Here is a 22539-nt window from a genome sequence, read left to right on the forward strand (position 1 = left end):
AGTTAGAAAATTTCTATTGGAATTCATGGGATTGGTAGGATATTAGGTGTTTTCCTGCTTTAAGTCACCTTATTTCAAGTTTTAAACCTTTTAAGATACTGCAAGAGACATTTGGATTGACGAATTCTGAGGAATGACAGCGTATTCAGTTAATTTTTTTTTTATTTCACAATTTTGTCCAAACATATTAACAGCATCTAGATCTCCTAAATTACTGTAAATACTGAAAAGTGCTTTGGACAATTTCAAATCTCTAACTTTTAATAGGCAATTAATGAGCATTGCTAAAATTGATAGTAGCAGTTTGCAAATACTTGTTGGATAGGAGCTGGAAATTCATGCTGGAAAAAAATAGTGAAGACTTCAAGCAGGCCTGCCAAACTGGATGCATCATGCACAGGCCTCACCACCCCTGCTCCGCAAAGGCAGAAAATGTCGCGACATGTCACATCCACCACATGATGTGATGTAGTTTGACACCAATGACTTAAACAATATAAGCATATTTTTACCGTCTCAAGATAAGATTAATTCAACAAAATTTCACATGTACAGGTAGTCCCTTGACTTATCTTCACAATGGAACCCCAAATTTCTATTGCTAAGCAGGATAGGTGTTAAGTGAGTAATGCCCCCATTTTATGACTTTTTGTGCCACAGTTATTAAGCGGATCCCTGCAGTTGTTTAAATGAATCTATTGGTGCTCGGTGAATCTGCCATGGAATTTGCTTGTCAGGAGCCAGCTCGGAAAGTACAAATGGTTGAACACATGACTTCAGGTACCGTGACACTGCAACTGTCCTAAATACCTGCTGGTTGCCAAGAGACAAAGTTTGATCATATGACCAGGGCCAATCAGAGGTGGTATGCAGCAGGTTCTGACCAGTTCTGGAGAACCGGTAATGGAAATTTTCAGTAGTTTGGAGAACCGGGTAAATACACCTCTGACTGGCACCTGCCCCATCTCTTCTCTGCCTCCGAGTCCCAGATGATCTTGAGGAAATGGAGATTTTGCAGTATCCTTCCCCTGCCATGCCCACCAAGCCATGCCACAACCACCAAGCCACGCCCACAGTACTGGTAGTAAAAAAATGAATCCCACACTGATGGGGATGCTGCAATGGTCGTAAGTAAAAAAAAGTCACTTTTTTCAGTGCCACTGTAACTTCGAATGGTCACTGAACAATGGTGTAACTTGAGGCTGAACCCCCAAACCACTTCTTTGTTCATTTTATGTGGTGTAAAGAATGATTCTCACTAACTAGAGGAAGGTAGAATTCAAACACTTTATTTCTGCACAGGAGCAAAGTGGGCGGCCCATCTGTCATTTACAGTAAACTTCATCTCAAAAGGAAATGGGCACCCCCAGCCAGGTTTATATCAAAGCTTTTATACTCTTTCTTCAAAGAAATACAAAGTTACAATCTCACACATTGGTTATCTACCACTTCCTGAGCACATATTATTGTGCACACATTCAAATATCTCCAGACGCATCTCAGCATGTTTAGAATGATCTCTAAATTTCTCAATTCAGTAATTGGGGGTTGACATTTTAGTATGCTAGTGATGAACTTTTGTTTACCTCCGGACCCCTGCCAGGATTTTATGCCCTATACCTGTAAGCCAATGCCACATTACCTCTTAATAGCTGGGTCTCTTGCAGATTCTTAGGATTCTTTTCAGACCACATCTTTCCATCAACTAATAGCGCTTGTACCTGATCTCTGCCTTAGCGGTTTCTAACAAGCATCAAAACTGATTCTTATCTGTGATTTAGTTTTTGCTGGCAAGTTTTCGTTTATCTGAAAGAAATATTGCAGTACTGAATTTGCAAAACTTCTGTTTAAATAACAATAATTGTATTATTAAATAATATAAATAATAACAACATAATAATAATACAGGTAGCCCTAGATTTATGACCACAATTGCGCCAAAATTTAGGTTGCTAAGTGAGACATTTGTTAAGTGAATTTTCCCCATTTTACAACTTTCTTAGCAATAGCAATAGCAGTTAGACTTATATACCGCTTCATAGGGCTTTCAGCCCTCTCTAAGCGGTTTTAGAGTCAGCATATTGCCCCCAACAACAATCCGGGTCCTCATTTTACCCACCTCAGAAGGATGGAAGGCTGAGGTCAACCCTGAGCCAGTGAGATTTTGAACAGCCGAACTGCAGAACTGCAGTCAGCTGAAGTAGCCTGACAGTGCTGCATTTAACCACTGCGCCACCTCGGCTTTCTTGCTACAGTTGTTAATGTGAATCACTGCAGTAGTTAAATTAGTACCACAATATTAATGGAATCTGGCTACCCCATTGACTTTTGTTTGTCGCAAATGGGGATGACATGACCAGGACACTGCAACATCATAAAAATGAGTCAGTTGCCAAGCATGCGAATTTTGATCACATGACTATGGGGATGCTGCAATGGTCATAAGTGTGAAAAATGGTCATAAGTGTGTTGTAACTTTGAATGGTCACTAAAAAACTGCTATAAATCAAGAACTACCTGTAATGAACTTTATGAAGCAACTTAAAGTATAGTTTCATCTGAGACTCTTTTATAAGCTACTTTTAAAATTCCTGGCCTTCAGTAACCAGGCCCTCCTGAACCAAGGTTAAAATACTAGGCCTTCGTGTACATGATAACTCAGAAATATTTCAAAAGAGTTGACTGCCAGGTTCATCATGTTCAAAGAATAAACTTTTTATTTATTAATCACATTTGTATAGCTATTTATAACTTTCAAATTTCGGGGTGGCTTGAAGTCAATCTTGACTCCTGCCAACTAACTGGACTTGTCCCTGCAGCTTTCTGGCAAGATTTCAGACATTCCATTGCCCTAGTTCTAGGGCTAAGAGAGAGTGACTGGCTTAAAGACTTTCTGCCTAAGTGGCATTAGAATGCATAGTTTCCAGTTTAGCATCTTAACCGCTATCCAAACTGGCTCTCAAAGAATGGATTAGAAGACATTGATGCAAATACTGTGGATTTGTCCCACTATTGTCCCATTGTAGTTTTATAATTTTGTTAATGGTTTGTGAAAAGTATTATGGTAAATCCACATAATTGTGATACACTTCATAATATTTATGTGATAATATCATGGGCCATGTGGTGTCATCCAGTCATAAATCCCCAAGGGGAACTTACTGTTCTGTTCATAAAACATTTCTTAAACAGGAAGTTTAAGTTGACCTAAATTTGGTCAATAACTGTTAAGCAGCAATATCCATATTTTTATGTCATTGAAAGTCAGCTTTGTGTTCTTCTGCATGTCATTGCTAACCTAAAATTATTTAGATTTATCACCAAGTGATACCAGACACTGTGGCTTGTAAAACACAGGTTATGTCTACCATTTTGTAAGAACAAGCCATTTTTTTTTAAAAAATCATAATTAAATAAACATAGCATTATTACATTTAGGCTACAAAACTCTTTTGACCAAATAGATAGAGCAAGGCAATAAAAAAAATTCTAACTTTTTGCTGTCTATTTCCAGTAACAATATTTTGTACCAACCATGTGTATGTAATTGTAGAAATCACCCTATCTTGATGAAAAATGAGGCATCATTTCTAACTTTAGGCATGAAAGCCAGCTGGGTGATTTTGAGCCAATCATTCTCTCAGTCCAACTCATTACCCAGAGTTGTTGTGAAAATAGGAGGCGGACGGAATATTAGGTAGGTTTGCCACTTTCAGTTATTTATAAAAATAATAAAGATGGAATATATATATAAATAAAATCATTTTGGGGAAAAAGTGCTTTTGGATAGCAATAATTCTTAATGCTAAACAGTAGCAGTAGTTCTTAATGCTAAACAATGAGCATGTAGAATTAAAAATTAGGATAGCATCGAACAAATGATGTACAATGAGTAGGGAGAAAGTACCAAGAATCCACTTTGTTTTACTTGATGCCTGGTATATTATTTGCTGAAAATCAGGAATTGTAGTCTAAATAAAAAAAATCTTAAACAAATAAAAATTACAACTGTGTTATTTAGCCTTTAGTTTAATTTCTTTTAAAATTTGTATGTAGTGAGAAGTATGGATTTCATACTGAATTCTAGTTATATGTCTTCATAACTATGTGGAAGAACATCTAAATGTGACTTCAGATTTATTTATTTTGTGTATATATGTAAATTATAGTTTAATATTCAGTGTGAATCTTCCTATTCTTTTCTCATATTTAAAAAATAAGGTGAAATACTTCAGGGAATTTCCTAGATCAATATCAGGTGTCTCTAGGAACTGCTAACTATATGATTTTTGATAAATGTAGTGGGCCATTTCTTTTCTGTATCTTCTGTAGAACAGAGAAGGTTTCCTTCACTAGATAATCCAAAATATATCATTGCATTTTGATGGGATTATTTCATTCACATATAATCATCTTCCCTTTCAGCCATTTCAACTATTCCTTCATAGGGGCATCCAGAGGGAAGCACTTTTCATCATCTTCGTGTTGTGTGACATTGAGATGTTAACTCTTCTGTTATATATTTGAATGCAATATTTCAATACAAAGAAGTAGCAGAGTTTGTATCTTGCATCATGAAGTCACAATGTGTGTTTCATGGATAGGAACAGATACCTATTCTCATTTGTCTCATTTCTTATGGTGATCAGTGCTTCCTTCAGATGTAATTGATTCATATTGACAAGCCACAATGTTGCTTGCATGTAGGGGCTTAGCATGTTATATAAATCATGATCAATTTGCAAATTTAGCTAAGTTGCTTTTTTGATAATGGCTTAATTCACTTTGGACCCAGCCTTGTCAAAGTTAAATCCATAATGAAGTACAGATGTTATTGTTATTATCATTCCTCATGTTTAATATATGCTGTTATATACTGTTTATGGTTAAGCTCTTTAGAACAGGGTTGTTGTTGTTTTTAAGAAAACATTCTAACATTCGAAATACAGTAGCTGCAAGATTGAACTTCCATTTGCAGTTTGGAAAAGTGTTTGTATTAGCCAAACAACCTATTAGTCTATGTCTCACAAGGACTTGATATCACTTGGCACGGACATCTCTGGAATCCCCTTTTGAGCATGTTTGAGACCAGTGTCCTCATTGTGAATTTCCTGCAAATCTCTACTAGATTTCTCTTCCTCAATGTCTTCAAGTTACAAGAAACATAAGCTGTTCAAATAAGAATAAAACAACTTCCTGAATAATGATGATAGTCTTATTGCTATCTATAAAACTAGAAAATGTTTCAGTGAAGTTTCAAGGAGTGATTTATTACTTAAAGAAGGTTGGTTTATTATAGTTCTCCCTCCCTCCCTCCCTCTCTTTCTCTCTCACAATTACTTAGAGATGACTACTGATAATTAAAAGTGTGTGTTTAAAAAGAGGAGGAAAATGTGAATCTAATTTAGTGGTGGTGCAGTAGTCAACCATTTTCACCTTAAATAGGTTGTATATTATCTGTTTTGTATTAGAGATGGATGCAAAAGTGGACAATTTTAGATAAAGTCCACCTTATATACTCAGTAAGATATTTATTTTGGGAAAATGATAGAACCTGGGTTCAGTCTGTTAATAAATTGTAATCTTTGGTGTCTTTTATATCCTTTATGTTCTTCTTTGAGCTAATCATTTGCCCAAAGAAATATTAGAAAGTTTCCCAAAATACCAAGCAGAAACTAATACAGGTTAATCCTGTCTTACCAACCGCAATCAGGATTGGCAAATCTGCTGTAGGTGGTCATAAAGTGAATAGTCACATGATTGTGCTGGACTTATGACATCAGTTCTACTGCTATTATTAAGCATTGTTAAGCAAGCTGTCTTGTAATCTCCTCTTGTAGCTTCCTGCCATTTCCCCATTGACTTTGCTTATCACAAATCAGCTTGGAAAATTGCAGATGGCAATAACATGATAGGAAAGACTGTAATTGGCATTACAAGTAGTCCTCAATTTATGACCACAGTTGGAACTGTAATTTACATTGCAAGTCATTGTGGCCTAAATCGAGTCATCACCTAACCAACTAATCCTCACCTGTCCTTGATTTTACAGATATTTTACAAAGGTTGTAACTCAAATCACGGTGGTCATAAGTCATAATTGTGGAATCCAGGTTAATCAAGGATAGACATGATGCCAAGATCATGGTAAATGCATGCTGGTTGTAAAGCACCCATATTGGTGCTTACAGAACCACGAGGATATTGCAACAGCCACAAGTTCAAGGGCCGGTCATAAACCTACTTTTTCAGCATTCTGTAACTTCAAACAGTCTCTGAAGAATGCTGTGACTAAGTGACAATTACCTGCAATAAACTACAGATAGTCTTTCGGTTAGGCTGGCAATTTATAACAGAATTTCTGTCACTAACAATGCAGTCATAAAATATGACATCACCCGGCTACACCATTTAGCAACAGCAATCTCAACAGTTCCCATTACCATTGTTGAACAAGAACCACATGGGTGGTTAGCCAGTGTTTCTCAACCTTGGCAACTTGAAGATGTCCGGACTTCAACTCCCAGAATTCCCCAGCCAGCGAATGCTGGCTGGGGAATTCTGGGAGTTGTAGTCCGGACATCTTCAAGTTGCCTAGGTTGAAAAACACTGGGTTAAGCAATGAACTCATGAGACCTTGATGTGGGAAAAAGAGAGAATCCAGAAAGGCTTGCTTGTGCTGCTGAAGCTGTGTTCCATGCAAGCAGGCTGGTGGGTAATTTCTTTGGGGCAGGTGACTATCACAAACACGCATGTGGAATATGAGCAGGAAGATGGCTGTGAGAAGTGGAGACTAGGTTGTACAGACAGATGGGCACTAGAGAGTATGAGGTCCCCATGCCCCTCGGAGCTCCTTGGGTGAAAGAGTGGAAGAGTGGGAGGCAAATTCCAAGAGCGACTTGCAACCTCCTGCAGCTACCCCCGTTGACTTTGCTGGTGGAAAAGCAGAGGGGAAGTTGCAAAAGGCAATCACATGATCACAGAAAACTGCAACTACATACTTGCAAACTGATTGCCAAGCACCCAAGTAGTAACCCCCAATCAGCACCTGAAGCACCAATCAAGTGCCTTTGGTTAAGCTGAGTTCATGCTTATGACCATATGACTTGACTTACCAACACAGTAACTTGAGTTATGACCGTCATAAAAGAGTTTGATAAAATCAAATCCAATGAGGTGATAGTTTGACTTACAACCACATTCTGACTTACGTCAGAAATTCTAGTTAAGTATGGCTGTAATTCAAGGGCTACCTGTATTGTCAATGAGTCTCTCCTATTCTATAGTGCGTATTATAGAAATAATGCATATTACAGAAAAGTCCGAAATGATAAGCTAGTGAACTTTGCTTTGTAAATCAAGATCAGCAATAAAACTCTACTTTTCTTGTTTGAATCAAACAGTAAGACATGGCTTGCTTTGAAGTAGAAAAAAGAGGTTAATCCTACAGAGTTGCATGGGAAAACCCCAATAGTTTCATCTAATAAATACTTCTGGGGAAAATGTGGAACAAATTTTCAGTAAAGAAATATTTTTAAGAAAATGGAGCAATTGAGCTGAGTGGTCTTTAGATCCTTTTTACCACAAATTATTCTAAATATACGATGTAGCCAAAATTCAACACTCTTACAGTACTTCAATTTCACTGGAAGATTGAAGTACATACTCTGCTCTATTAATAAGCTTTCAGATTTTGTAATAAGCTTTATAATTGCCTGTACAACTTCCACAAAGAAATTTGAAAAACGTTATGAGCTCCTGTTAATGAGCAAAGTGCTGATCAAATAAAAAGGGAAAAAATAGAGATTAGGAAAATATTAATAGAATAAATGTAAAAAATATAGAAAAAAATAACTTTCCTTATTTTTCTCAAATGAAAAAAACATGTATCTCAATCAGATACATTACACTGCCAGTTATTTCAAAGATTTCCTGCTATTCTATATTGTAAGAGGATAGATAGCTATATTAATAGAAATAGCACTTAGACTTATATTCCGCTTCACAGTACTTTACATCCCTCTCTAAGCAGTTTACAGAGTCAGCATATGTCCCCCAACAATCTGGGTCCTCATTTTATCGACCTCAGAAGGATGGAAGGCTGAGTCAATCTTGAGCCAATGAGAATCGAACTGCCAAATTGCAGTGAGCCAGCAGTCAGAAGAAGTAATATATGTGATAACAAAAACAGGAGGCTGGAACCATCTTTTCTGACTATCGTATTTATTCCTTTTAATAATATTGCTAGTTAAGAAATGTGATACCAGATTCCTTCTGATTTTTTGCAGTCACTCTACTGTATACCTTGACTTACAACTACCGTTGAGTCCAAAATTTCTAATGAGCTATTCATTAAGTGAGTTTTGCCCCATTTCACGACCTTTCTCATCACAGTTATTAAATGAATCACTGCAGTTGTCAAATTAGTAACAAGGTTGTTAAATGAATCTGGTTTGCCCACTGACTTTGCTTGTCAGAAGGTTACAAGAAATAATGACACGACATAATCTTATGAGATACGTCATAAATATGAGTCAGTTTCCAAGTGTCTGAATTTTGATCACATGACAATGCAATAGTCGTAAGTGTGAAAGTCACTTTTTTCAGTGCTATTGAATCTTCTAATGGTCACTAAATGAACTGTTGTAAATCAAGGATTACCTGTATAGTGTGGTTTAGAGAAAACTGTTGCATTTTATTTCCTATCCCTAGAGGGCAGTGTTGCATCGGACATATTTATGAGTTCATAATGCCCATTAATGTTTGGTTTGTTCTACTTTTGAAAAATTACTTCTTCAGCAGAAACTGATCCTGTTAGAATGTCTAAACATGATTCCTTTTACATACCAGTCTTTTCACTGAATTTGACATTACTTCTACTTGTGTGCATTTCCTTTGAGAAATTTAGAGTTAAAATGAAAAGTTAAGGCACAGAGGCAAAATTGCAGAAGCATCACAAACTTTCTCTTCCTAATTTTCTGGCAACCCGCAAGAGTAAGAGTGTGGCTGTCACAGTTTTCAAAAGTAGGAAATAACTAGAATTGAAGAATGATAGATAAAAATCCAAGGTATGATTAACAAGTAAAATATTGTATGAGCAACCACATAGAAGCCAAACAAGAACTAGAAAATTAGCAAGCAATTAAATGACAAGGATAAGGATATAAAACAAAGGTGTGGCATAAAGATGTCATGATCCAAAGTGAGATTAAATGGGGAATAGAAAGGAGGGAATTGTGGGATGTGACTAAATTCCAATTTCATGTGATGACAGACCTACAAAAATCTAATACATGTACTCATCGACTTGCAACAATTCATTTAATCACTGCTCAAAATGGGAATAGCACTGAAAAAAGAGTATATTATTGATTTACTGGTTGTGCACTAACAATGGCCCTGGTGTAGCAGAGTGCAACTGCAAAGTCTTTAGCCCAGACTTGGGCATTTTGTGTCCTAAATTTGCCCCTTTGTCTGTCCCTATCCAGCCTATGGCAGCGAGAGGGGACAAAGGTGGTGGCAGAGTAGTGTCCTTCACAACAGTCTCAGTTTGTCATGTGGCCTCCTGGGAAAATTAATTGCCCACCAACGCATTATCCAGTTGATATCAGTTTAAATTCTGAAGTAAGTGATACATAGAGAAAGTAATTTGGAAGACAAAATTTAAACTATTCACATGTAAAATGTCCTACATTCAATTCATTGCATTGTCAGACTATAGAGCTGGTGCTCAACTCATATAGTAAGATTATGTACATAATTCCATCAGACACAGTCAGCATAGCCAAGGGCAATGGATTATGACAGTTACACTCTACAATACATAGAGGTCACCAGCCGTCTACCACTATGGCAGTGATTCCCAAACTTGGCAACTTTAAGACTTGTGGACTTCAACTCCCAGAATTCTCCAGCCAGCAGAGCTCTGCTGGCTGGAGAATTCTGGGAGTTGAAGTCCACAAGTCTTAAAGTTGCCAAGTTTGGGAACCACTGCACTATGGTAATCAATACTCAACACAATAGATAAAAAGGTTAAATGGCAGAACCATGTATAGAAATAAGGTACAATGTCATCTGAGGTTAAAAAAAAAACCAAAACACTGTTTTTACTTCCAGGGCTGCTTTTATTATGATTTTAAAATGTACGGCACTCTGACAGCCATGATCAAGTTCTTCAAATGATGTGCATTCAACATGAAATTATGTACAATTATATCCCAAGTGGTATCAATAATTGAATTAATATATGGCAAACCAGTGCACTGGTATCTGAAGAAAATGAGTCTGTTGGGGGTAGACAGTGCTGTGGTTATTCGTGGCCCATCTCGTAATATAGATATCAGACATGGCATATAGAGAGCAACTTCCCTGCAGAAAGGGAGAACACACAGACACAAAAATCTCAAAATCACCAGGGCATTGTCTGACTATGACAAAGGGAATAGTGATAAGGAAAGAAATATATTTGTGTTTTCTTCTTAACAGCAATATATTTTCTGAGAATCAACTTTCTCCAAATATTAAGTAAAGCAAAAAAATTACTTGTATCTTTATTTTGTTTTACTTTACTCAATTAAAATATTAGTGACAAACCTCTTAGGGTGAATTGATTCATCATGAAAAGCATCTTTCTTTGAAAATTCTTAGGACAGAAATTTTAGTTTGTTGCTAGGATTACTAAATATAGACTACATAGTCTAAACCAGTAGATGGCAGCAAAATTTTAAGAGTTTTCTGTCTCTCTTTGCTGTCAACCAGCGGAACTCTGAATATTTGCCACTTAAATCTAGTTTAAATTTGTATCTTTCATGAATGTGATAAGCTGATATACAATCCTCACTTGGCTGAAGTGACAGCTGGATTTGTACCCTAACATCTGAAAGAAACCAGTTTTGGGGGGGGGGGGGGCTCATCTGGAAAATTACCAGGAGCAAGCACCATTGAATAACCAGAATTGTCTTCAGAATAAACACAGTAGAATATGCTTTGTCAAAATAATCCAGAGTGCCACAGATAGTCCCGTTTCAAATCTTCTCAGTCATAAATTCAAGAAATACTCTTTCATGCTATGGTTTTCTAATATATGGAGTACATGTTAACCCCTAGTTGGAGGAGTCACTGAAGCAGTAGATGTGAGCTTAAATGGACTCCAGAGGATGGTAGAGGACAGGAAGGCCTGGAGGAGCGTTGTCCATGGGGTTGCGATGGGTCGGACACGACTTCGCAACTAACAACAATCACCCTTAGTTGTCCATATATTTCCAAGAAGGAAGTTATATATAAGTGATTATTTCCATATTGTTTCTTCTGGAATCAGTTGTAGATGCAGTTGCATTATCTTCTTTCCTTCAGAGGACTATACTCACGCTGCTATCTGGCTTTGGAAGATATTATATATTGTCCCTGGGATCTTCTGAATCCAAAGTGGTTACTCTATCACAGAATTACATCCTGTCTGTTGTTCTGCTGCAAAGGGAAAATGTCATGAATAATGTAGGAAGTACTAAACATGATATAAGTTGTTGCATAAGTGTAGGTGTATGTTTTTGGTATAATAAGGAAATTATTCTTCTGAGGCGAAGAGTAAGCATACCCCTTTGCAAAAACATAAGAATACAGATGCAAGCTCCAAAGATTTTAAAGACTACAATATAATTTCAATGTATCCTATTCACAGACCTGTGTCTATATGAAGAGAACAATAACTTGTTTCAGGATCCAATTTGTGTCGATCACCAGGACTAGCGGTTTTGTCTTCCAAGCTTTTTGATTCATTCATCTTCAGGGAACTTCTCTCTAGCAGACTGTGTGCTTTGGGCTGTTCTGTGTGTGGTATTTATATGGTGCCTGTTGTATGTGGCTTTTTAGATGTTGATTGGGGTGTTATTGGCTATTAAGTTGTTGGCTGTTATTTGCTTCTGCTGCTAAGTCTTCGCCTCCTAAGTACTTGATAAGCTGGTGGTAAATCAGCATATGTTGACTGATGAAGGTTTCCCCCGTTTTGTTTCCCAGGCTTCAATCACTTTCCTGGCTGTTTTTGGGACTGTCCATCGAACAATCTTAGTAGCTGCAAAAATAAATATAGTATGTTCCTGTTCGTTGCAGTGTAAGGCTATCAATGAGTTTGGGTCTTCTCATCTGACCGCTTGCTTATGTTCTTGCAAACTGATGGTAAGCTTCTTCCCCATCTGTCCTATATAGTCACAGGGGCAATCCATGCAGGGGATCTGGTAGATTACATTGGAAGTATCTCCCACCTCCAAGCGATCTTTACAATGCATAATTTGTCCTCGTATGGTAGGCTCTGGGCAGTGTGCAATGCCCACTTGCAAACCTTGGAAGCCACATTCTACAGCTTCTGAAATGTTTTTGAATGTATGGCAGGATGTATCATGTGGTTGATCTTGTAACTTGTTTTTTTCCCTTTCTCCCCTCTGTGTTGCACAGACATCTTGTGATGACTAATTGTGGATACCCATTCTGTCTAAATTGTTCACATACTCCATACCATAACTTGTTTATTATTTTCTTTATTTGATTACACTGTTTACTTTATCTGAAACTCTTTGTCATATTCTATAGGCTGAAAGTGTAGCATATTACCATATATAGTGGTCTAAATACTACTCCAAATTTTGTCTATGTATGACAAGATACATTAGACTTTGTTTTATTTCCCCTATTTATTGAAGAAATTTAAAGTGGTGTTACTTCTGGAGAAATGCTGTAATTGTATCTCTATAACTCTGTTTTCTTCTCTTTTTCTTAATGCAGGGAGTTAACATTAAAAAACCCCCACAAAGTTTTGCAACATATTGGTGTCACTTGTAAAAGTGCATTATATAAACATTTAGTCTCATAAAGATTATATTATTTATAAATACAAAAGCATAATCGACAGGCTTTAAGTTCCTTGAATCTCAAACATGATAAACATTTTGAAATCTTTAAGTCAAATATTGATTTAAAGAATACTTTCACAACTCGAAAGTATTCACACACCATGATCATGATCAGGTAGATATGTATCAAGAGTTTTTGTCACATAAAAAATTCTCCAGATTTGTTTTGCAGAAATTGTGATGTTTGTGTCTTGCCACTTTAAAACTAAGGCCCTATCAATTTTAGACATAGATGTAAATATTTGACCCCTGCACAGTGCTTCTGGAAACCCATTTGAAATACGGTACATAAAAGGGACTAGATCCCTAAAATGCATAATTGTTTCTTTTCCCCTGAGAGACTGCGAAGGTTTTACACATTTGCACATGAAGAAATATTCCACAAACCTCATCAAGCTCTAAAGAAAGGTTTAAAACAGAGAGTTCCTCTGGTTAATTTCAAAAGCGTGAGCTCACATTACTCTCTAGCATTTCAGCCCAATAGCTTAGGGTTTTAGTGGCTGGTTGGCTGGCGAGGTTTTTTTTTTTAATTGGAGTTTTGAAGGATTTGTCTCTGTAGACTTGTGGGCTGATGATACATATTCATGAATGAGAAATCTTTCCCGACCCTGTTAACACTGACAAAGACTAAGCTGGTTTCACACAGCAAGTGGATGGGAGTTGTGGGTGACAACAGCTGAATGGCAAGATTAGCTGGGGGGGGGGGGAAATCCTTGCATCACTTGGCCTTGCCTTCCTAATGATTTTGCCAATTGTTGTTGGGGACAAGGCTGTCATTCACTGATGACTTCTTCTGACCATATTCAGATAATGACAATTTCCTTAACTTCTATTTTATTGGACACCACCAAGCAAGATCAGAACAAAAAGGAATCAGTTTCAGTTGTTCACGGATTGGAGTTTGGTCACTTCAAAGGTACCTTTGATCTAGAAATATGTAGTGTACCAAATTCATTATGTCTTTTTAATGGGCTTCTCAAATTTATTGCTCTTCAACATGATCTTCTCTTCAACATGTAGTGTAGTTTTGAGATGGCCATATTTAGAGAGGAACAGTCCAAACTTGTACTTTTAAGAACATTAGTGATGGAAAACAACAGGTGCTTTTGTTCCTAAATGTGACTCCCTTCAGATTCTGCCTTTGGCCACAGAATCTTCCTGCCTGAATGGAGTTGCATACAGAGGAGAGTTAGAATGTAGGACTCATGAATAGAATAATTCATCACGTAAGAAAAGTGGGTAGGTTTTAAATTTGCCACCCAGACCTAAATATATCCCAAGCAAGGCCTAGAAACCCAAATGGGCTGGCTAAATAACAGATGGATACTTGACCTGCATATGTCAGCATATAAAAACTGTGTCTGTAAAAAGGAAGACTTTTGAGGCAGAGAACTCTACTGGCCTCTCTCTACTGTGCTTCATGGGGGCATCCAAGAAGAAGAAAAAACCAGACTGAGGATGTAGGAAGGCCCAATGTAAAAGTAAATACATGAGGATCAGAGGTGAAATCCAGCACGTTCTGACAGGTTTCGAACAACTGGTAGCGGAAATTTTGAGTAGTTCGGAGAACCGGCAAATACCACTTCTGGCTGACCCCAGAGTGGGGTGGGAATGGTGATTTTTGGAATATCCTTCCCCTGCCACACTCACCAAGCCACGCCCAGAGAACCGGTAGCAAAATAAATTGAATTTCACCACTGCTGAGGATAACATATAGATTATTCTTCATGTATTTCATATTTTCTTCATTGTCATGTTTAAATATTGTGATTTGACAGCAGCTTTCCAAGATCCTCTAAAGCAAGGGTGTCCAAACTTGGGAACTTTAAGACTTGTGAACTTCAACTCCCAGAATTCCCCAGCCATCTGAGAGTTGAAGTCCACAAATCTTAAAGTTCCCAAGTTTGGACACCCCTGCTCTAAAGGGACCAAACTCTAGATTTAGAGAATGGTTCCTTGAGACCCTGTGCATCCAGCAGCATCTGCAGCATGGAAATCAAAATATGAAGAGAACAAGCAATCACAGCATTGCATTGAAATACCGTCCCTTTGGTGCATGCATCACAAAAACCAAAAATGGAATTAATTAATCATGGAACATGTACAATAATATACTTCAATAGGAGATTACTTTACAGTAATGGGTTAATAAGCAGAGAATGCAAATGATCACATAAGAAGAAAAGTAACATCTGCAGCAATTAACAGATTTACTATTAGCTTGAATAGAATAATTAAGTTAAAATAATTACAATTATTTATTAAAATTATTAATGAAATAATTTAAGTACTAAGTACCTGTATTTTATTTAATAAAATATAATAAAGCTCACAGATGTGGATAAAAATAAGGGTGGATAATTTAAGACAGAAAAAAAATAAACTTCTTGTAATTAGGAAGAAAAATGAATGTTTTAGTGAGGATCAATTTCAAATGGTTTTCAAAAAAATGAAAAGAAGGCATTGCACAAGTGGCAAAGACAAATAATCAATTTTATTTGGTTAATTTGGATCATATATTGGATTATAATATTTTCTGACTAGATTGCTTCTATTGAAACAAGTAGCTTCCAGAAGGTTTATACAAATATATTTGGTTGGGTATAAAATAAAGGCACTACCTATAAAAGATTTATCAGTTATAATGTGTGTACTAAAATTAAAAGATTAAAAAGAGAAAGAGTAAGTCCAGATCTATTCTTCTTGCACCAGTATTAAATATTTCTATGAAGTGAATGCACGAAACAGTTTAATTAGCATAGAAATAACTTTTCAGATACATTTGCAAGATTTTGTCCTTGAAGCAAGGATGAATTCTTTGACATTATTTCATCAAAGTGTTCAAATCCTTCACTGAATATTTTTCAGATACTATTAGAGTGGGTAATAGATAGGCACACACAGGCTTAACGGTAACAACAGCTCTTTATTGAATACAAAAAGTGAGAACAATCCAACGAAGGTTGAGTCTGACAGCAGCCCTTTTAGCTGCTTCTGTAGGCTAGGGATAGCTTGCTTTAGGGTCAACCACGGTATGATGGTCAGTGATGACCCAGTGTCAATTTCCATCTCACATGGAGAGTCCTCGATGAGGACTGTGATCTTCAGCTTTTTTGGCCACCTGGAACAGACTTTGCCTATTGATGTTTGGTAGGTGACTATATTGTTGCCCTCTAAGCGCCATGGTGGCTTCTGCCAGGCCCCTGGGTTGAGCCTCTGTTGGCGGCTTGGTGCGCTTTTAGGCTGCCAGGTGGTTTATATAATATCTTTTGAGCTACACTGCTTACAGTTAGATATTCACCCTATTTACAGTGGTTTCCACCAAGGTCCTGTGTTCCGGTGCGAATAGAGATTTAATCTTATTGGTCGAAGGGTCTGACAGCTCTCTGGCACACCTTGGTGATGTGCCCCTTTCACTTGCAGTGCTGACAGGTTGCGTCATGGAAACGGCAAGCCAATCTGGCATGGTTTCACTCGCAGCTAATTTAAAGTATAATATCTTTCATAAGCAGTTACATATGTGAAGGGGGAAGAATGAGAATATCTACACTTTTTACCTTGCATCTTAAGACTGCCTTTTCTTTTAAAAAAAATGAAAGCTGGAAATCTGTGGATGCAGGTCATCTGTCTGACTTCACCATCTCCATATAGTCTGATATAAATGAAACATTTTCCCTGTTAGACTATAATTTGCATAATTCCTAAAATGAGACAGATTTGAAAAGCATCAAGTACAGGTAGTCTCCGTTAACGAAAATGTGCATAACAATTCAAAAGTAAAATACAATTTGGGATTGATTTAAAACATTTTGTAAAATCATGCCTGCAATCCTATGCAGATAGTTTGAGTAAAGTTCATTGGAATGTGTGCTTAATCCTACGAAAAGATGTGCATGATATTCTATCGTCAACATAGTTATCTGCACATTAGCATCATGAGAACTAGCAGAACTAGCAGTAGCGATTAATCTACTGGACTAGTAGTGTAAGGCAGTGTTTTTCAACCTTTTTTGTGCAAAGGCACACTTTTTTCATGAAAAAAATCACAAGGCACACCACCATTAGAAAATGTTAAAAAAATTTAACTCTGTGCCTATATTGACTATATATAAAGTAATTTTCCCACGGCACACCTTACACTATGTCACGGCACACTAGTGTGCCACGGCACAGTGGTTGAAAAACACTGGTGTAAGGTGACCAGATTTTCAGATTTGTAAATAGGGACACCTTTGACTGGGGGGGGGGGGGGGGGCTTGATTAAAAATTTTATGCAGAGCAACAAAAATTTTCATACAACGCAAAGATAGTATTGTAATTTTTTTTTATTTCAACGTAACTACAATTTACAAATATAAATTGTAACTGTTGCCAAACATCAAAATTTTGATCATGTGACCATGAGGATGCTGCAAGGGTCGCTAAGTGTGAAAATGGTCGCTAAGTGTGAAAAATGGTCATCAGTCACTTTTTTCAATGCCATTGTAACTTTGGTCACTATACCACCTTTCGTGCCACAGTTCTTAAGTGAATAGCTGCAGCTGATAAGTTACTAGCATAAGTGAATCTGGTTTCCCCATTTGACTTTGTCAAAAGGTGATTATATGACCCCAGGACACTGAAACTATCATAAATACGAATCTGTTGCCAAACATCAAAATTTTGATCACGTGACCATGAGGATGCTGCAATGGTCGCTAAGTGTGAAAATGGTCGCTAAGTGTGAAAAATGGTCATCAGTCACTTTTTTCAATGCCATTGTAACTTTGGTCACTATACCATCTTTCTTGCCACAGTTCTTAAGTGAATCTTAAGTGAAGATGTTATATCTTAAGTGAATCTTAAGTCTTAAGTGAAGATGTTATACAGTAGAACCTCTGGTCACGAACGCTTCTGACCAAAATATTCACATCCCCCCCCTCCGCTGCTGATTTCCCCTTCTGCACCATTTTTTTGTAAGCACCAAATTTCCAAAATTAGGTTTGATTCATGACCAAATCAGTTTGCGAACAAAGTTATGGAACGAATTATGGTTGTGACCAGAGGTTCTACTGTATTCATGCCTTTACATACTCTATATCACCTCAAAATGTTGCACAGCCTTCATAAGTTTCTAATACAAATAAAATTAAATACAACATCAAAACCATAAAAAAGTAAAATTAACCTGGCTGGAAAATCCTATGCCTGTCTTGCTATTATTACTGACACACTTGCTGCAGTATTTGATGGCTAAAAGAAAAAAAAAATTGTTAAAGTGTGTATTATGTTCACTCCCATGTCTTGTCTGCTGCGTTGATTTTGAATTCATTAAAAGAGTTTATTTTACATCAAATCCCTCTCATATTATTCTCCTATGTTCAATAAACCCTAAGAGACAGCATACTATACATGAAATTCATGTTACTGTATATTTAGTAAATTGTGGAGCTGAGTTTATCCAATTAACTCAGTTTTTGGACTTGAGTAATCACATACAATAAAGGAAATAAAACTATTTAGAATGAAGTGTAGTTGGCTATTTGTGATTAAGGGTGTCATGCAGAAACAATTATAGTTTTGATCAGGAAAATACCCCCCAAAAAATCTTTTGTTCTTTCAGGGTTTTTTTTTTAATGATTTTTCCATGGCACATCATAGTGTTACACATATTGTTTTGAATAAAAAAAAACAGCAGCTGCACATTTTTAAAAACCTACATCATTTTAAAATGCATTAAAAAAATAAAAGAAAAAAACCCAGCACACTTACCAGCAGGCAGAAACTCCAAGTCAATCCAATTCAATCCAAAATGATATAGATGTTAATACAAAGAACTGTGCAAATAAAAATGGTGAAATAGTCCCAGGGAAATATTTTTCAAAGAAAAATGAGAGCCACCATTTTTTTCCACACGAGCCTACCTCCAACCTCGGTGCTCCTTCCATCTGGGAAATCCAGGAAGTAACAGTTGCTAGCTAATTACTCTAGGCAAAGTGTTTCCTGCAGCTCTATGGTACTTGGTCATTTTTTCTTATAAAAGTGAGTAAAAGGGGCGTGGGGGGTCCGTTTTGTTGTTTAACATTTTTAATATCTTCAATAAAAATACTGAGAAAGAGAGAGAGGTTAGACAGGGTGTCTTTTGTCTTGCCCCGGTAAGGATTTCTTAAGCAAATCCACAAGCTTGTACTCAATCCAGATAAGATCGAGTGGCTGCTGTGCTTCCCTCCTACTAATTGGCCAAGTGTTCCATCTCTCAGGCTGGGGGGTCAAACAGTACGCCCCTCAGACAGGGTCCGCAACTTGGGAGTCCTCCTGGACCCACAGCTGACTTTTGAACACCACTTGTCAGCTGTGACCAGGGGGGCATTTGCCCAGGTTCGCCTGGTGCACCAGTTGCGTCCCTACCTGAACCGGGAGGCTCTCACAACAGTCACTCGCGCCCTTGTGACCTCCAGACTGGATTACTGCAACGTGCTCTACATGGGGCAGCCCTTGAAGAGTATTCGGCGACTTCAGCTTGTCCAGAATGCAGCCGCGCGAGCGATTGTGGGTGCACCTCGGTTCACCCACGTAACACCTATCCTCCGCGAGCTGCACTGGCTGCCTATTGGTCTCCGGATACGCTTCAAGGCGCTAGTCGTCACTTATAAAGCCCTTCATGGTATTGGACCTGGGTACTTGAGAGACCGCCTACTGCCAATTACCTCCACTAGACCAATTAGATCCCACAGACTAGGCCTCCTCCGAATTCCATCCGCCGGCCAGTGTCGACTGGCGACTACCCGGAGGAGAGCCTTCTCTGTGGCTGCTCCGACCCTCTGGAACGAACTCCCCGTGGAGATTCGCACCCTCACCACCCTCCAGGCCTTCCGCATAGCCCTTAAAACCTGGCTGTTCCGACAGGCCTGGGGCTAAAGATTCGCTGCCCCTATCCCGAATGGTATGATTGTTGTGCTTTTAACTATGTCTTGTTCTGTGTTCTTGTTAAACTGTTTGTATCCCCCCTTCCCTTTTTGAGCTGTGAGCCGCCCTGAGTCCCCTTAGGGAAAAGGGCGGCATACAAATGAAATAAAACTCAAACTCAAACTCAACACTGGGCTTTCAACATGAAGCCAGAAAATCGGGACTTTTTTAAAACACCCCGGGACACAGGATAAATTGTTATAAAGCGTGACCGTCCCACTGAAATCGGGACGTCTGGTCACCTTATAGTAGTGGGAAGACTCACATTCAAGTTTTCTGTTAGACCTGGAAGCCACCCAAGTGATTTTGGGTCAGTCACCCACTTTCAGTTTTGCTTTGGGATGCTGAAAAGCATCTGTCTAGTTTCTACCAACCCACACTGAATGAAGCATGTTAGATTATGATCCATAGCCATTAATGAAGAGATCTTTATCCTTCAGTGGATTGATTTGGGCTGATTAGAATTAGCCTCATAGGAATTAGCATATGTACATTGGTAACTTTGCAGGATTTCCAATAAGCATTTTTGTTTTAGAGGGCTAACCTACATAAGCATGTTTATTTTACAACGTCTTTGGGTTTGGTGTGATTTATTCCCTGTAACCATGCAAAGAATTGTAGTCAGGGTCAAGCTAGATATGCGACTGAATGAATCATTAGGAAATCTGTCACATTTGTTAACTAAAGAGTGGGTGGGTGGAATATGATTGTAGTGCATTGATAGTGTCGGTACAACTCTTATCTCCTTGGTTACATAAAAAAATCATGCTAGTCTTCAGAAGACTGCAGACACATTTTTTAACCAAGGTTTAAATACAGTATTAAAGAATACTTTTTTTTGCACCTCTTAGAATGCCTAGCAAATATGCCCATGTATGTATGTTTGACATACTTGCATATATTTAATAATAAAGTTTTACATCCAAGCTATATGGGTTATTTTTTGGCCCAAAGATAAATGGTGATAGATCAAGCCATGATATAGTAATTCCCTCTCATTTGAAAAATGTTCTAAAATTGACTGCTTTCTTTTTTTAGATCTGGATTCATATACTTATCTCAGATGGTTTAATAAAACTGAGCATGAGTAAATGATTGCTTATCTCCCACTATAAGAGACTTAATAAATAATAATTGTGGGTAAATAGGAGGAAGGATCATGTTATATTGCTGGAATCATAATTTTGTGGGATAGATTTATTCTTGGTTGTTGAATGCTATACCAGAGGCCATTTACCAGAAAGGTTTGTGATCCACAAAAAAATTGGTGCATCAAGGACCCAACTTTAACTTACTGTAATTGGAGCAAACTTGAAATTAAATTATTCAAGTACATTTATCTGTCTGATTATCTCCCCCTCCTGTCCTTTTGAAAAAGGCCTTTTTAGTGGCAAACTTTGCAGGGGTTTCTAGAGGCCACCCACCAAGCTTTTCATTGACCACATGTAGTTTTGGGACCATAGGGTGGGCACCCCTGTCAAATCAATATCCACAACAGCTGGATCCAATTTCTGGAAACATGTTAGCTAGATGCATATAGGAATGCAGAAAATCTGCACGTTTTAGGGCAATTGGAGAATCAAGATATTTGCTGTGTAGCTATCTTTGTTTTGACCTACCAAGCTAAATTCTGTATCTTTTCACATTTCTATAAATTTAGTTCTCTGGAAAATGGGGAGATTTGTTTTATAAAGGAACCTTCGTCCTAAACTAACATCTAATAAAACGTATTCATCTCCTTATTCCAATTATTTCTGCAAACAATTTCTACATTGCTCCAGAATATTATTGATCTCCTTTCTAAACCCAAGTATTTCTGCTGCAACTTTTGCTGAGGAAAGGAGGTGGGGTAGGACCATCCCCTCTTGGTCCCCCTCCCCTCTCCCTCATTTTGCCTGTTAATTGGCCGAGACCACCAGAATTTGGGGGACACAGATGTCACTGATAGTTTGCCTAGGGAGCGCATTCATGCCCATCTGTTGCAGTCTCGAAGGCTGTTCATATAGTCACAAGGCCTTCATTTAATTCTTGTCAGAAAGTAATGTAAATCCCGTTTACCTCAGAGGTCGCAGCCAAGATTTATGCCAATGGTCCCCTGCAATTTACACACACACACAAACACACTGATGGTTGCATAGGAGAAAAGAAAGGCTTTCATGTAGCTGCATATTAACAAGTAAGCTTGTCTTCGGAGAGGCTTTTCTTGGTCAGGGTTTTCCTTATTTTAATACCGCTGGGGTCATTTGGTGTATTGAGCAATGCAGAAAAAAGGAAGCCTTGAGCCTTGCAGTCCCCAAATCAGATGGAAATAGGACTATGAGCAAATTGGCTGGCTCATCACACATTAGATCATTGTGTTACACTGATTCCGTGCTGTGTGGAATATTATGTCTTATTACAAGAGTGAAAAGCAACAAAAATTGCCAGGAAGAAAAGAAAGAGAAGGAGGAAGGCTTTGTATCTTCTACTGTTATAACTGTGAGCTCAAAGACTCGCTGGGTATTTATTTCACAAAACTCTGCAAAGTAAACCAAAGCAAAAATCTGGAACGCAATAAATGAGGAAAGGCCAACAATGGTAGTTTTTACTTTTCTCAATAACGTCTCCAAAAATAAACAACTGGTAGCACCGTCCCCCTACACCCTCAACTCTGCTTTAAATGTAATTTCAGATGAAAAGTGAAGGAAGTGCA

The 22539-nt window shown here is 37.8% G+C and overlaps 1 protein-coding gene across 1 annotated transcript in view; it reads left to right on the top strand.

Annotated features, from left to right (window-relative positions):
* ALPK1 (alpha kinase 1) overlaps nucleotides 1-22539 on the top strand; it is a 58063-nt gene that overhangs the window by 1197 nt on the left and 34327 nt on the right. The window lies entirely within an intron of this gene.

Source organism: Thamnophis elegans, chromosome 9 (assembly GCF_009769535.1).
Source record: "Thamnophis elegans isolate rThaEle1 chromosome 9, rThaEle1.pri, whole genome shotgun sequence".
Lineage (NCBI taxonomy): Eukaryota > Metazoa > Chordata > Lepidosauria > Squamata > Colubridae > Thamnophis > Thamnophis elegans.